We start from the raw sequence: 14,130 nt of genomic DNA, 5'->3' as shown, positions 1-14,130 counted from the left end.
ATAGGTGTAGTCCGGGAAGATATTGACCTGGCTGTTCGCCACCTTGAAGGGGCCATTATGTCTGGCGGCATTAAGGATGAGATCTCTGTCCCGAAAGTGCAATAACCGTGCCACCACCGGTCGCGGGGCACGGCCCTGTTGCGGCGGCCTCGCTGGGACTCTGTGTGCTCGCTCCAGGGTGTAGGAGGATAAACCCTCCGGAGCCACCGTGTCCCGTAGCCAGGCTTCCAAGTAGGCCACCATGTCGCCATCTTCGATCTTCTCCGGCAGGCCCACCACTCGAATGTTATTTCGCCTCTTGCGACCTTCCGCGTCTTCCGCTCGCCGCTCCGGGCATCAATCCGGGATAGGGCATCCTTCGTCGCGGCTAGGGTTCTCTGTGCTGGCTCCAAGGTTTTTATCGAGCCCTCCACTTCCTTGACCCTATCCGAGAGCTTGCCGTGGTCCGCTCTAAGGAGGCCCAGACTCGTCGCCACCTGGGCAATGTCCTGCTGGAGGGCCGAGCGTGTGGTCGCGATCGCCTCCAGGACCCGGTCAAATTGTTGCTGCAATGGTGCTCCATCAGAACTCTCCGGGTCCCCACGTTCTTCTTTGTCCGGGGCCTCCGAGTCTGAGGCGGCTGGGGTGGTCCCCTTGGCTCCCCTCGGTTTTCCCATGGCGCAGGAGTTACACGGTGGAGAGCCAGTCAGAGGCGCCACCAAGTGCGGGTGTCGGCTATGTCTTTCTCGGCCAGTGGCCTTCGGGCCGAGGGCGGGCGATCTCCGTCTCCAGGGCCTGTTGGACCTCCACAGCTTCGGGCCGCGCCACCACCGCGTCGTCGGAGGGCACTGAGGAGGAGGCGGGGACAATCGGCGCCAGGTCGGGCAGGCCCGTTTGGCCGATGAGGATCTGGAACGAGGGTCTCCAACACCACCGGAGACTTTGTGGCGCCAAGGCGCCGTGCTGCCCATGGAAGTCAGTCACTCGGGGGGATGCAGCCAGGCGCGGCTCAGGGGATCGGCACCGCAGCCAGGGCCGCCAGGCGTCCGTGAGTCGAGGTCCACTATAGTGTGGGCATCCGATCATCCAGGAGCAATCACCGTATTCAAAGTCCGATCAGAACGACACCCAGACCATCACATCACAGGGAGATGAAAAGGTGGAGGGTGCGCTGTAGATAACGACGCTCCTCCAGACTAAAGGTCCCGACCAAGGGGACAAAGAGGTCCGGGCGCCATGTTGGGCCGCACTCCGCGGGACCACAAACTTCGACTTTCCGTCGGATCAACTCATGTTCGAGTTGCACCAGGTGCCTCGGCAGGTCCCAATCAGCCTGATCGACGGTTTGCGGGGACTAGGGTGCCCCACGGCCTCCGATCTGCAGGATAATCACGGGCTCAGTCCCGGAGCCGAGCTCTCAGGCGACCATCGCCATCGGCGTCCAAGCCACGCCCCCTTGGCGTGCCGTGCTCATGCCGATGTAATCAGATCGGCGAGGAGGTAAGGGGAGGGGGTTGTGAGTGGCAGCGAAAATGCTTCTGCTGTCCCAAGTGGGATCCGGTAGATAGGTGACCCACAGGGGTGCGGCAGCGCTTCCTCCATGGGTGGGTTCTAGGACTGAGCGGTTCTGTCCTTGGCACACGAGCACCATGGCTGAAGACAGAACTGTGCCGTCCATAGCACCCACTGAGTTAAATAAGTTTCTCTTCTGCTTGTTTTTTAATCAAAGCAGCTTTGGGGCAGTCCTTTTGAATATCTGGTCATCCCAGATGCTCCTACTAATCGCTGAATCAGATAGGATGTAGGCTTTAGGTTTCCATGACCTTCCTCATTGTTTCACAAGAATAAGGTTGCTTTAGGAAGCTACTGTCCATCTCTGCAGATGGAAGCCTTGTTTTATGCTTTTTCTGTTGAGTAAGCTAGGCAGATTTATCCAAACTCATGCCCCTCTCTCAGGGCATGATAGGATATATAATGTTCGAGGCATGTGGACTGCTGAATTCTTATCTTCGCATAGATCGCTGCCTAGTGTTGGGTCCGGATGTTTGCACCTTGTTGTCTTGGACGAGTCTTTGAAGTATTCCAAGATAGGTGACTCCTCCCGTGGACTACAGTGCGCATGGGCATCTTCACCATCTTGAGATTGTTTTTCTCCGCCATTGGGTTCAGATGCACTTCGACAACTCCAACTTCGGGACCGAAGTTTTACAACTTTCTAAAGCCAAAAACGTTATACTTTCGACTGTATTGTTTCTGCTCGGTATCCCTCGACTCGACTACTCTTCATCTTTCTCTGGCAGTTGACGCGGGCCGTTGGGCCTTTTCGACGCCACGTGGGCCTCCTGCCGATGGAAAGAACCCCGTTCAAAAGATGCCCACAATGTTGATCCAAGTTTCCACATAGCGACAAGCATACAGTATGCAACAGGTGCCTATCTCCGGAGCACAACGAAGAAAACTGTCCAGCTTGTGCTCAGTTCCGGTCGAAGAAAACTATCTAGAACCGAATAGCTGCTCGACAAGAGATGCGGCGACAGGCACCTGAACCGGAAAACATCTTAGACGACGAACATGAACTCCCAGAGGCAGCGGACTCTAACCTAGAACTAGTCACAGTGGAAGACCAGTCGGACTCCGATGACGATATCCCACCGGGGCAAGCCGTGAGTACCAAAGCCCCTACCCTGTCTCCACCTCCAGACAAGGCTCTGGTCAAAGCATCGCCTAAAAGCCGGCTCGGCTGCGAAGACCATACCTAAGCCTTCCGGTACCCCGGGACCGAGCTTCCCAAGATGGCAGTCGACTCAAAAAAGTCTGCAGAACCGAGAACGGTCGCCGACATAAAAAAAGTCGTCAATCCGAAGAAGGTCGTCGAGCCAAAGAAGGTCGTCGAGCCAAAGAAGGTCGTCGATCCGAAGAAGGTCGTCGATCCGGAAAAGACTGTAGACCCGAAAAAGGTCGTCGCTCCAAAGAAGACCGTCGACCCGAAAAAGGTAACCGACCAGATAAAAGGAATCGACCCAAAGAAAGTAGTCGATCCGACGACTGCCACCAAGCCAAAGAAGGCAGTTGAACCGAAAAAAGTAGTCGAACCGAAAAAAGTAGTCGAATCGAAAAAAGTAGTCGAACCGAAAAAAGTAGTTGAGCCGAAAAAACACATCGAACCGAAAAAGGCTGTCGACCCAAAAAAGACTGTTGAACCGAAGGTCGTCGAGTCAAACAAGGCCGTCGAGCCGAAAAGTGCCGCCGAGCCGACAAAGGACGACGAGCCGAAAAAAGCTCCACAAAAAAATAAAAACAAGCAAGCGACCGATCCAAAACCATCGGCGCCACGGACAGTGGAAGAACTTTTTCATCCTGATCCAGTGAGCCCAGACCAAAATAGACTGTATATAGAACCTGATACAGGACATATATCAGTTTACAATAAGAACAAAAGAAGACTGGACACTGAAGCTCTTTAGGACATCCCCTTCTAGACCTTTCACACCTCCTCCTTTCACTCCTAACATGCCTTATGTTCCATATTCTCCTACACCTCCACATTATAATGAGGCAGAAGACATGGGTGAAGATCCTCAACAGGATTTTACAGACCCTGATGATCAAGGAAACCAGGATCACACATGGGACGATCAGAATGACCCTGATGACCCATATGATACACAACCCATACCTGATCCCTTACCATACCCCAATAAACCATCTCCTACTGACGACACTGTCGCTTTCAACCAGCTAGTGGACAGAGCAGCTCAGTATCATGGCGTAAGCATGCACACTGACCCTATAGAGGAGGATTTCCTATTTAACACACTTCCCAACATCAGTATACTGAAGGGAGTACTAAAGCATGCACCAGACATTTTTAAAGACCCAGCCAGGGAGCGTGTCCTTAATCTGAGAATTGAAAAGAAATAAAAACCAGCCCCTACAGACCCCTCTTATATGAAGGCTCAGCTACCACTAGACTCTCTAGTTGTATCTAATGCTAGGAAAAGGGCAAATTCGCAAACAGGTGATGCCCAACCTCCTGACAAGGAGTCAAAAATTTTCGAAGCCCCGGGGAAAAGAGTGGCCTCCCAGGCAGAAAATACCTGGAGAATTGCCAATACACAAGCTCTCCTAGCACGCTATGACAGAGCACACTATATGATGAACTGGAAGGATTACTACAACACCTTACAACACCTACCAGAACCCTATAAGGCAAAAGCAAATGACCTAATACAGGAAGGGAAATTCATCACTAACGCATCCATAAAATGTGCCCTTGATGCAGCTTATACAGCCGCTAGGTCTGTCAATACTAGTGTGTTGCTACGCCGGCATGCCTGGCTCCGCATCTCGGGCTTTAAAAATGAGGTGCAATCTACCATATTCAATCAACCCATTAACCAGGATTGCTTGTTTGGCCCTGCAGTTGATACCATCTTAGAAAAGCTGAAAAAGATACTGACACTGCTAAGTCCATGGGTGCACTTCAATTTTAACAGTCTAGGAGCTCCTTTCGTTGTTCCTCTTTTCGAGGCTCAGGCAGAGGCAACACATCCCAAACCTCTTCATCATTTAAGAGTACTACATAAGGCACCTTTAATAAAGGCTCCAACAGAGGAGGTTATAGAGGGAACAATAACTAGGGCATTGGACGTGGTGGCAATAACACCAGAGCCTCCACCGCCAACAAACAGTGACTTGTTCACACTCCCTCCAGACCACTTAACACCAGTCGGAGGGAGAATAACACAATTCCTACCAGTCTGGAACTCCTTTACAACCGACAGGTGGGTGAGACAAATTATCCAGTATAATTACTGCCTGGAACTCACTTCTACTCCACCCAACATACCGCCCAAACACCTTCCAATGTCCAAAGAACACATCACACTGTTACAAGAGGTGCTATCCATGCTGGAAAAGGGTGCCATAGAGCCAGTACCTTTTCAACATAAAGGGACAGGAGTATACTCTCTATACTTCCTCATTCCCAAAAAGGAAGGATCCCTTAGACCAATATTGGGCCTCAGACCTCTCAACCAATACATACACTCAGAGCATTTCCATATGATCACTCTACAACAGGTACTCCCACTACTCCAGCAAGGCGACTTCTTTGCTACATTAGAACTCAAAGATGCATACTCTCACATCCCTATACATCCAGCTCACAGGAAATATGTCAGGTTCACAATAGAAGGTCACCACTATCAAATCAAAGTTCTCCCCTTCGGGGTAACTACAGCACCAAGGGTTTTTACAAAATGCTCTAGCAGTAGTAGCAGCACACCTCAGAAGGCAACACATCCATGTGTTCCCCTACCCCGACGATTGGATCATAAAAAGCCAACTCATACGCACAGTTTGCAAGCATACGTCACAGACAATCCAGCTAATGCACAGTCTAGGATTTTCCATAAATTACCGAAAATCACATCTGCAGCACTCCCACATACAACAATATCTGGGAGAAACAATAAATACCTTTGTGGCGAAGGCATATCCAAATCCAGCCAGGATAGCCAACATACAGGTTCTCATTCAAAGATTTCAGCCACAACACTCCCTGACAGCTCGAGTGTTCATGCAGCTTATAGGAATGATGGCCTCCTGCATATTCATTGTCCCTCATACTCTGCTTCAAATGCGTCCCTTACAGGAATTCCTAGCACGGCAGTGGAACCAAGCTCAAGGACAACTAAAAGACCTAGTGTTGGTAGATAGTCGCACTTACAACTCTCTGCAGTGGTGGAACCCACAAAACCTTTCCAAGGGGTGACTGTTCCAAGAGCCAGTTCCACAGGTAGTATTAACAGCGGACGCATCACTGACAGGTTGGGGAGCGCATCTCCTTCAATACACGGTCCAAGGTCTCTGGACAGTCAAGCAAAATACACTACATATAAACAAGCACTGGCGTTGCCAATAGGTTTCGCATTTGGAAAGTTGGAGCTATTGGTTTTGTAAATGACATTTTATATTTATATATTGTTATTGACAATGCCAATAACGATATATAAATATAAAATGTCATTTACAAAACCAATAGCTCCAACTTTCCAAATGCGAAACCTATTGGCAACGCCAGTGCTTGTTTTAATATGGGGATATTTTGAATATTGGGATTTTAGGCGCCTATTCATGGTAACAAGAAACCTGGTACACATGGCCCCACGTTGGAAGCTGGCCTCTCCTCCTTTTCGCTTGGCACCGCTTTAAGTTGCTCTTATCTGTTAATGGGAAGTATTTTAATTACGAAAAAATAAAAAGCACGTATGGGTTCCCGGGATTCGACGCTTCGAGAAATGTGGCTTTGTAAATTCGCAAAAGACGGTTGCAGACAAAAAAGGATTATAAACCCCGCTTTAGGTCGAACAGTAAGGAGACACGTGCGTTTTCGGTTTAACACGTCAGCGCTTCTGCTCCGAAGGCCCAATAATTCCATTCTGTGCGAATATGTATCTTGTAAACGTAAATTACTCCTGACTACGAATAAACAAACGCTGTTCCCGTTTATCAGCACCTCTTAAGTCTGCGTTTCCATTTTTTCTGGCACGCGCGCGTTAATACCCTGGGCAAGACGCAGCGGACAACCTCTTTTTCCAGTATAAACCTGTTTTATGCAAGGTATTCAAAACTGACCATTTTGACAGTTCCTTAATCACACAGATCTTAAAAAAACAACACTCGCTACTGGCTTTCTTGCGTTGTCTAAGCACCTCGAACCAAGAAACCTGAAAGTATATTCCTGGGATACATACATTGGTTGAGTTCTAGAAGGTTCTGAGCCTGTCTGACCGCGAGATCCCGACGTCGATTTGTTTGAACCTTTATGTTCACTTATACTGAAAGAACTGCATATGGGTTCTTTGTGAATTCGTGGGGGTGGGACGTTCTAGATTTTACATTTTTTGTTTTGAAGAGTTTTTTGGGGGTGAATGTGGGTGGGGCACATTTTATCGCCCAGGGTTTGATTACAAGCTAATGGGCCCAGAAGTAAAATAACGCCGAACAGTCCTGTGATTGTCACAAGGCAATCCAGCAGCTATGAATCGCTCTAGCCCGCCCCTTTACAACCTCCTGGTAGGCAGCGAGTTGTCCAATTCACTTTCATTTTATAAATGGGGGCTCCCACAGCCATGTATGTAGCCGGCTCTGCGAGTGAATGTAGTTCACAAACTCCCTGATGCTCTTGCACGCCCATAGCCTCTGTCAGTAGGATAAATATGCATACTTACGGAATAAGCGAGCATTGGCAAAGCTAATAGGTCTTACTTTAATTTAAGGTGCCTACTGGTGTAAAAACATTCATGAATGGTGTTTAAATTCGTTATTAGGGAAATGTGCGGAGGGAAGCCGGATGGGGGCGGGAGAGCCTGGTGGGGGGGCGGGAATGCGAGCGAGGGGAGGAGAAGTGTGGCAGGCGGATTAGGGAGATGCGCGTGCTTGTGTGGTCACGTGAACCGCTTTTGTGGTCAGGTGAACCGCTTTTGTGGTCACGTGACTCACATGCACTGTGAAGAAACCGCAGTGGTTTGACGAGTCGATCGAGCCCTTGAATTCTCGCCTATTACATTCGCAAGCGAATGATAATAGGCGAAACCTAACCACTTAGAGTTACTAGCAGTATTTCTAGCATTGAAAGCCTTTCAGAAATACTTGTGCAACAAGGCTGTGTTAATCCGGACGGACAACATGACAGCCATGTACTACATCCAAAAACAGGGAGGGACACACTCTCTGCAGCTATCTCACCTAGCACAGAGCATATGGAGGTGGGCAATTCCAAAGAACATCTTTCTCCTGGCAGAACATCTCCCAGGGATAGACAAACAGATGGCAGATCTACTAAGCCGACACATTCAACAAATACACGAATGGGAGATTCACCCTCGGGTTCTACAACCATTCTTCCAAAAGTGGGGATATCCAGAAATAGATCTGTTTGCCACAAAAGAAAACTCAAAATGCCCGTCCTTTGCCGCCAGGTTCCCACACCCGTTGTCAAAGGCAATGCGATATGGATGAACTGGTCAGGCAGATTGGCATACGCTTTTTTACCAACCCCACTGATTCCATTAGTGGCCCGCAAACTAAGGCAACAATCACTCACAATGATCCTGGTTGCTCCAACATGGGCAAGACAGCCATGGTACACAATGCTCCTAGAACTCTCAGTAGTTCCTCACCAAAGACTGCGCCTTTCACCACAATTGCTCACACAGAACCATGGAGAAATCGGGCACCCAGATCACAATCAGATGAACCTAGCGATCTGGCTCCTGAGATCTTAGAGTTCGTATATCTTAACTTGCCTCCAGACTGCATGAACATTATCAAGGAAGCAAGGTGCCCCACTACCAGAGCATGCTATGCAGCTAAATGGAACATATGTGTAATTTATTGTAATAATAACCAAATCAATCCATTAGATGCCTCCATCCAAAAGATAATCTGTTACCTGCTACATCTTCAAAGATCTAATCTAGCATACTTGCGGCTATAGCAGCATATTTTCAAAACAGACCACATGTGTCCAAGTACAGAATACCACCTATCAAGGCTTTTATGGAAGGACTTAAAATAATTATCCCTCCAAAGCATCCACCTTAGCCAGTCTGGAACGTAAACATAGTACTTACCAGACTTATGGGACCCCCTTCGAACCACTTCATTCATGTGAACTACAATTCTTAACATGGAAGGTGACATTTTTAATTGCCATTACCTCCCTCAGGCGAGTGAGTGAGCTACAGGCACTAACCATTCAGGAACCCTTCATGCAAATGCACCCCAATAAAGCAGTGCTTCGTACAAACCCTACATTTATGCCAAAAGTTATCTCCACTTTCCACATCAATCAGTCCATAGAATTGCCAGTTTTCTTTCAAAACCCACAGTCAGTGCCTGAAAGAGCTCTACACACACTAGACGTTAAAAGAGCCCTGCTATATTACGTTGGCAGAACTAAATCATTCAGAAAGACAAAGCAACTATTTGTTGCCTTTTCACCACAACATAAGGGTAATCCCATTTCTAAGACCGGAATAGCCAGATGGATAGTTAAATGCATTCAAATATGCTATCAAAAGGCAAAGCGCACTTTAACAGTTTCCCCAAAAGCCCACTCAACGCGCAAAATGGGGGCATCCATGGCTTTCCTAGGAAATATTTCCCTAGAAGACATATGTAGGGCAGCTACATGGTCTACCATACACACTTTTACTTAACATTACTGTGTTGACATGCAAGCTAAGCAACACGCTACTTTGGGCCAGGAGGTCCTTTAAAACTCTTTTTCAAACCACTGCAGCTGGTACAGGCGACCACCGCTAGAGGATAAACTGCTATACAGTCTATTCTAAGATATGAGTTCAGCAGCCCGCTTGCCTCGAACGGAAAATGCTACTTACCAGAATGCATCTGTTCTTGGCATGTAGGGTTGCTGACATTCATATCGCCCGCCCTCCTCCCCGGTGCCTGTCACAGCTGCAGCATTATCTTTTGCATGGCCATCTCTTACTTTCCTATACTCCATCTTTCCAATGGCGAAAAACAATCTGAAGATGGAGAAGATGCCCATGCGCACTGTAGTCCAGGGGAGGAGTCCCATATCTCGTGATACTTCGAAGACTTCCAAGACAACAAGGTGCAAACATCCGGACCCAACACTAGGCGGCGATCTATGCACAGATATGAATGTCAGCAGCCCTACATGCCAAGAACAGATGCATACTAGTAAGTAGCATTTTCCTTTCTTTGTCTAGTTGTCACAAGAATGCTTACGTGACCCGATAGTGCTAACACTTGGTGTTTCTTTTTTCTCCTTTAACAACTATTCTGCAGGTTTCGAGGCTCTTATGAACTTCTCATTCAAGACTTGCTTTTCCATACCCAGTCAGTGGAAAGGTGCTAGGATTTGTGATTTTCTTGATTGGCTTCCGTTCATCTTAAATATTTTGGCCTCCCTCATGAGCTTCTAAATTGTCTAGGATTGCCCATTTGCTTCTTTTTATCTTCCGCACCCTCCGCTCTCTGGGGGTAGATTATATGCCTAAGGAATCTTTTGCAGGTTCCAACATTCTGCCATTAGGGATCATTGAACTTGGTTCTTGATGATGCATGAAAAATGTCTGTTGTTCCTGTAGTGTAGTTCCTATTTTCCCTGTAGGCCCTGCGCATTGGAATAACATAAACAGCAGTGTAGACGTAGAAGTGCGGTCTTCCAGGTCTCTACGGACTATGTTAGACTTAATTGGGTTTGTACCAACTAGCTCAGAGGTCACTGGAAACTTTCTTGACTGAATAAGAAGTGATCAGCTTCCTTGGCTCAGACAAGAAGGGATTCAGTTTTCCAACAACCGCATAAACATGACAACTTTGCTCCTTAGAATAAGAGTCAATCTCTAGAGTCGTGTGAAACAATAGACAGCTATTTCACTCAGTCAGTTGTGCAAGAATTACTTTCACTAAGATGCAGAGAATAGAGAGACGGGCGTTTTCAATAAAAGGTATTATTTATTGAACAGTCTTTCTTATCGTGAATTGCCACAATTGCAAGACTTGTTATTATAAAAAGTGCGTACAGTAAAAGGAGGATTGCGAAATATTACTGTAAAAGCATTGATATGGTTTCCTAGCCATACAATGGTTAAAATAAATAAAATACATACATTCATATATACATTTAGCTAAGGTGCTCAACTGGTGCTTCTAACTACGCCTACCCCAGTGTACCTGACCTAAGCCTAATACTTGGGAGGGAGTAAGTAAGTAGCAGTTTAAGTTAAGTTGGTTTTGCCAAGGGTTTGCTTCAAGAATTCTCTCTAAGGGTTTAGTCAACACTGTACCTCTGGAATAGAATGTTGGAGGTCTTGTATCTCCTCTCAGGACTCGATATCCCAGTCACCCGCAAGGGTAGGCTGGAAACGCCGGGGCTGGATTTTCTCGGCAGGAGAAAAGACATAGTCTTTCTCAGCGCGTCAAGGAGGAGGTGGGGCAGTATCCGTGGGCTTCTCGCATCTGCTGGGCTCTGCAAGGGACAGCTGTTCTGCTCCTGTATTCTCTACCACCACCGCTGTGTTTGCTTAAGGCAACGTTGGTATTATTTATACCTGGAAGGTGCCTTGTTTGACGTAAGTTTTTGGACATAAGACGTCAATAAAGATGTCACTAAGAACCGGTCGTTCTTACAGTGCTCATTAGAGTTCTATTACTAATCAAAACATAGCAAGCGGGGCTTTCCCAGGTTGCTGGGGGTTTTATCTGTTGAAAGAACTCGGTGTGTAAACTAGGAATCTAAGATAGTGGCTTCTGCTGTGTCATATACTGTAATGAGCTGCAAAGGCGAGTTTCTGAAATATGGCTCTGATCGTTTATGCCATTATAGGGGTATGGATTGATTATAGCCGTATAGGGACATAAGGTCACAATATTGATCGGGGTCCTAGATAGAACACGACACCCACTCCACGAATTTATGTCCATCAAATTACTAAAAACTAAAGCAATAAGATGTGCGTGTAATACTTCCCACCCCAAAATACATATTGCATTTGAAATGGAGTATTTGAAATGCATAAAAATATAGGTACTGTACGTCTTTAAGCATAGAAATCATTCAAAAATTATAGCATATGTAATCAGTTGAACGATTTTGCGAAAGAAAAAAATTACACATGAAATATATCTTTATACAGAAAAGAAGGGCGAGATTATTTCATCACATATAAATGCATTTGCTGTAAAATGTGCTAGAGGCGGAGGTAAAATTATTTTGTCTCTAGATTTACTAAAAATAGAAGTTCTGTTCTTTATGAATAGTTCTACTTTAAGCAAAGGTATTTGTGCCAGAAAAAAGGTAAATATTTTGAAAAAGTGTTCAGTTCCCCAAAAATTTTTTCATGGTGAACGGGGGAATAGAGTTCCAAACGCTTTTTAGTAGTTTTTGTTGATCAAAACTGAAGGCCGAATTCAGAGTTCATGAGAACGATGTGCGCCGGAATGTGTTTCCAAAAATTCATTGTTGCTGTTCAGGCGAGAACATCATATCAGACAGGCTCTTAAAGAATAGGTCTACATATTCAGGTGACAGTTCGACCAAGTTCGATAATGCTGTAACTTGGCAGGTGTGAGAATGATTGCCATCATCGATGTTTGGATCAGCAATGCTCACAGAAGGCCGTACCTGGGTGATGTTGCTTTCATGTATCGCTTCACTGCCGCCACCTAGTCGTAGCACAGGAGTCTCAATGAATACCGTCATCAGGATTGGTAGCCGCTGGGGACAACACGATGCGTGAGCCGTTACAGGATTTAGCAAAGTATCGATATCCATTGGTACTGCTGATGGTAGTGCAAGACAGGTGTCTAACACGCATTCTTCTTCGCATAGCATACATCGAAGCACAGGTAAGATGCAGGTCTGCCATATAGATCTGAATGAAAGAAACCAGGTCATGTTCATATCTCTAAGCCTGGCCAATCCAAGGACTCTAGTTATGCGGTCCCAGTAGCGTACTGCTAGGATCTTTTCTTCCATCCTTTCCGGAGTCATGTCTGTGTTTTGGCTTGCCATATCGGAGCAGGAGGGTCAAAAATAAAATGCCTGCTACAAGTCCCAAAATTAGGGGTATGCCGCCAAAGACTCAATGGACAAAATTAGGAATAATTCCTAGGATTGCTTTGAATGGTGTTAACAATCCCGAAAAAATTGTCTTAAATACGTTTGAGATACCTACGGCATCCGACATATTTAGAATTTCGCTAAGCATTTGTGTGAAATGCACGGGGCAATTTGTTGATAAAAGGTCATGTATCTCCGATGTTGTCCTTGCAACTTGGAGATCATACGTCTCTTTTGATTACGTTATGGGCACTGTTGTCTGTAAAAGCACAGACTTCATTCTGCTTAAAGTATCAATTCGTATAGAAGAGACATTCAAAGGAGGCCAAATCGGCGTCTCGGAATCTTCAGGGCCGTTTGGAAACAATGCTTGCCTACAGCAAGTGACCATGGAAGTTAGGCTTACGAGATATGCTTTCCCTGGCATCAAGCCACAACAGCTGTGATCCGTTATTAAAATGTAACTCCCGTTCGAGAGTTGCTTAAAGAAAGGCTCTATCTGCGTTGCAGGTGTGACATGTTGGTGGCATGAAAGGTTGTTTGAAGTTCCTTCACAGGCGTGTAAATTAATACCCTGGCACAAAAGTATACCGCTTAGTGAATGTTTGCAATTTTCACCACTAAGAAATACATTTTTGTTGCTGTCACTATAGCATGTGTGTGTATATGGTAATTTCCATGCTGACTTAATGTACCCTTTACCTAATCGTTCATACTGGTCAGTCGGTATATATTCAAGGCACTTTTTCAATTGGAAAGTTGTTATCGGAATTGTGATAATCCAGTGCATTATCTATTCAATGACAGGTCTTTCTGACATTGTCAACGGTAATCTCTCGAGTTTTTCGATGCTCAGGATTGTAAAGTCTGCTCCTTTCTGTGCCAAGCTGATTTGTTTATCAGTAAGGTTAAAGATGGAAAACAATGACGTTGTGTTGATTAAACGCCATGGCACATAGCCTGAACGAAGATTTTGCAGCGTCCAGCCTAGCTGTACAATAGAACGCAATTGCGACTGGCCATGCTGTAACATTAGCAAGTCTTTATCTATTATATCGATGGCAGATGATACAATACTGTCCAGTGAATATATTCTGGAGGACAGAGTCATTAACCCATTGTCCACAACAGAAAGTGATTTTTCCAAATGAATACGATCAATTTCTCGTATTTTTTCAGCTGTTTCAATTTGTGTTATTTTCCAAGCCTCGTTGTATGCCGCATATATACCTGCCGCTATGAAACGTTTCTGACGCTGTTTGCGTGGTCCCATAATGAAATCGCGCAAATCAGCACCATCTTTAAGTAAAGATAAGTGTTGCTTAATTTCTGCCAGTGTGGATGATTCTAGCCATTCAAGGCACAGTTTCCCTACATTGTATGTTGTTAATATCCCTGGATGTTGTCTCTGGGAGTATCTAGGGTCTGGTCTGGTCATTGTAAACTCCTGTGTTTTGTTCAGGAAACTATCTTGACAGTTATTCGTGTCAGTAGGCCAGATTAACCACTTTTTCCAATCAGGATGTGTT

The 14,130-nt window shown here is 46.0% G+C and overlaps 1 protein-coding gene across 2 annotated transcripts in view; it reads left to right on the top strand.

The window, feature by feature from the left end:
• KDM2A (lysine demethylase 2A) overlaps positions 1–14,130 on the top strand; it is a 939,997-nt gene that overhangs the window by 121,251 nt on the left and 804,616 nt on the right. The gene's annotated exons all lie outside the window — the stretch shown is intronic.

This window comes from Lissotriton vulgaris, chromosome 1_2 (assembly GCF_964263255.1).
Source record: "Lissotriton vulgaris chromosome 1_2, aLisVul1.2, whole genome shotgun sequence".
Lineage (NCBI taxonomy): Eukaryota > Metazoa > Chordata > Amphibia > Caudata > Salamandridae > Lissotriton > Lissotriton vulgaris.
This window is presented reverse-complemented; position numbering and strand designations above follow the sequence as displayed.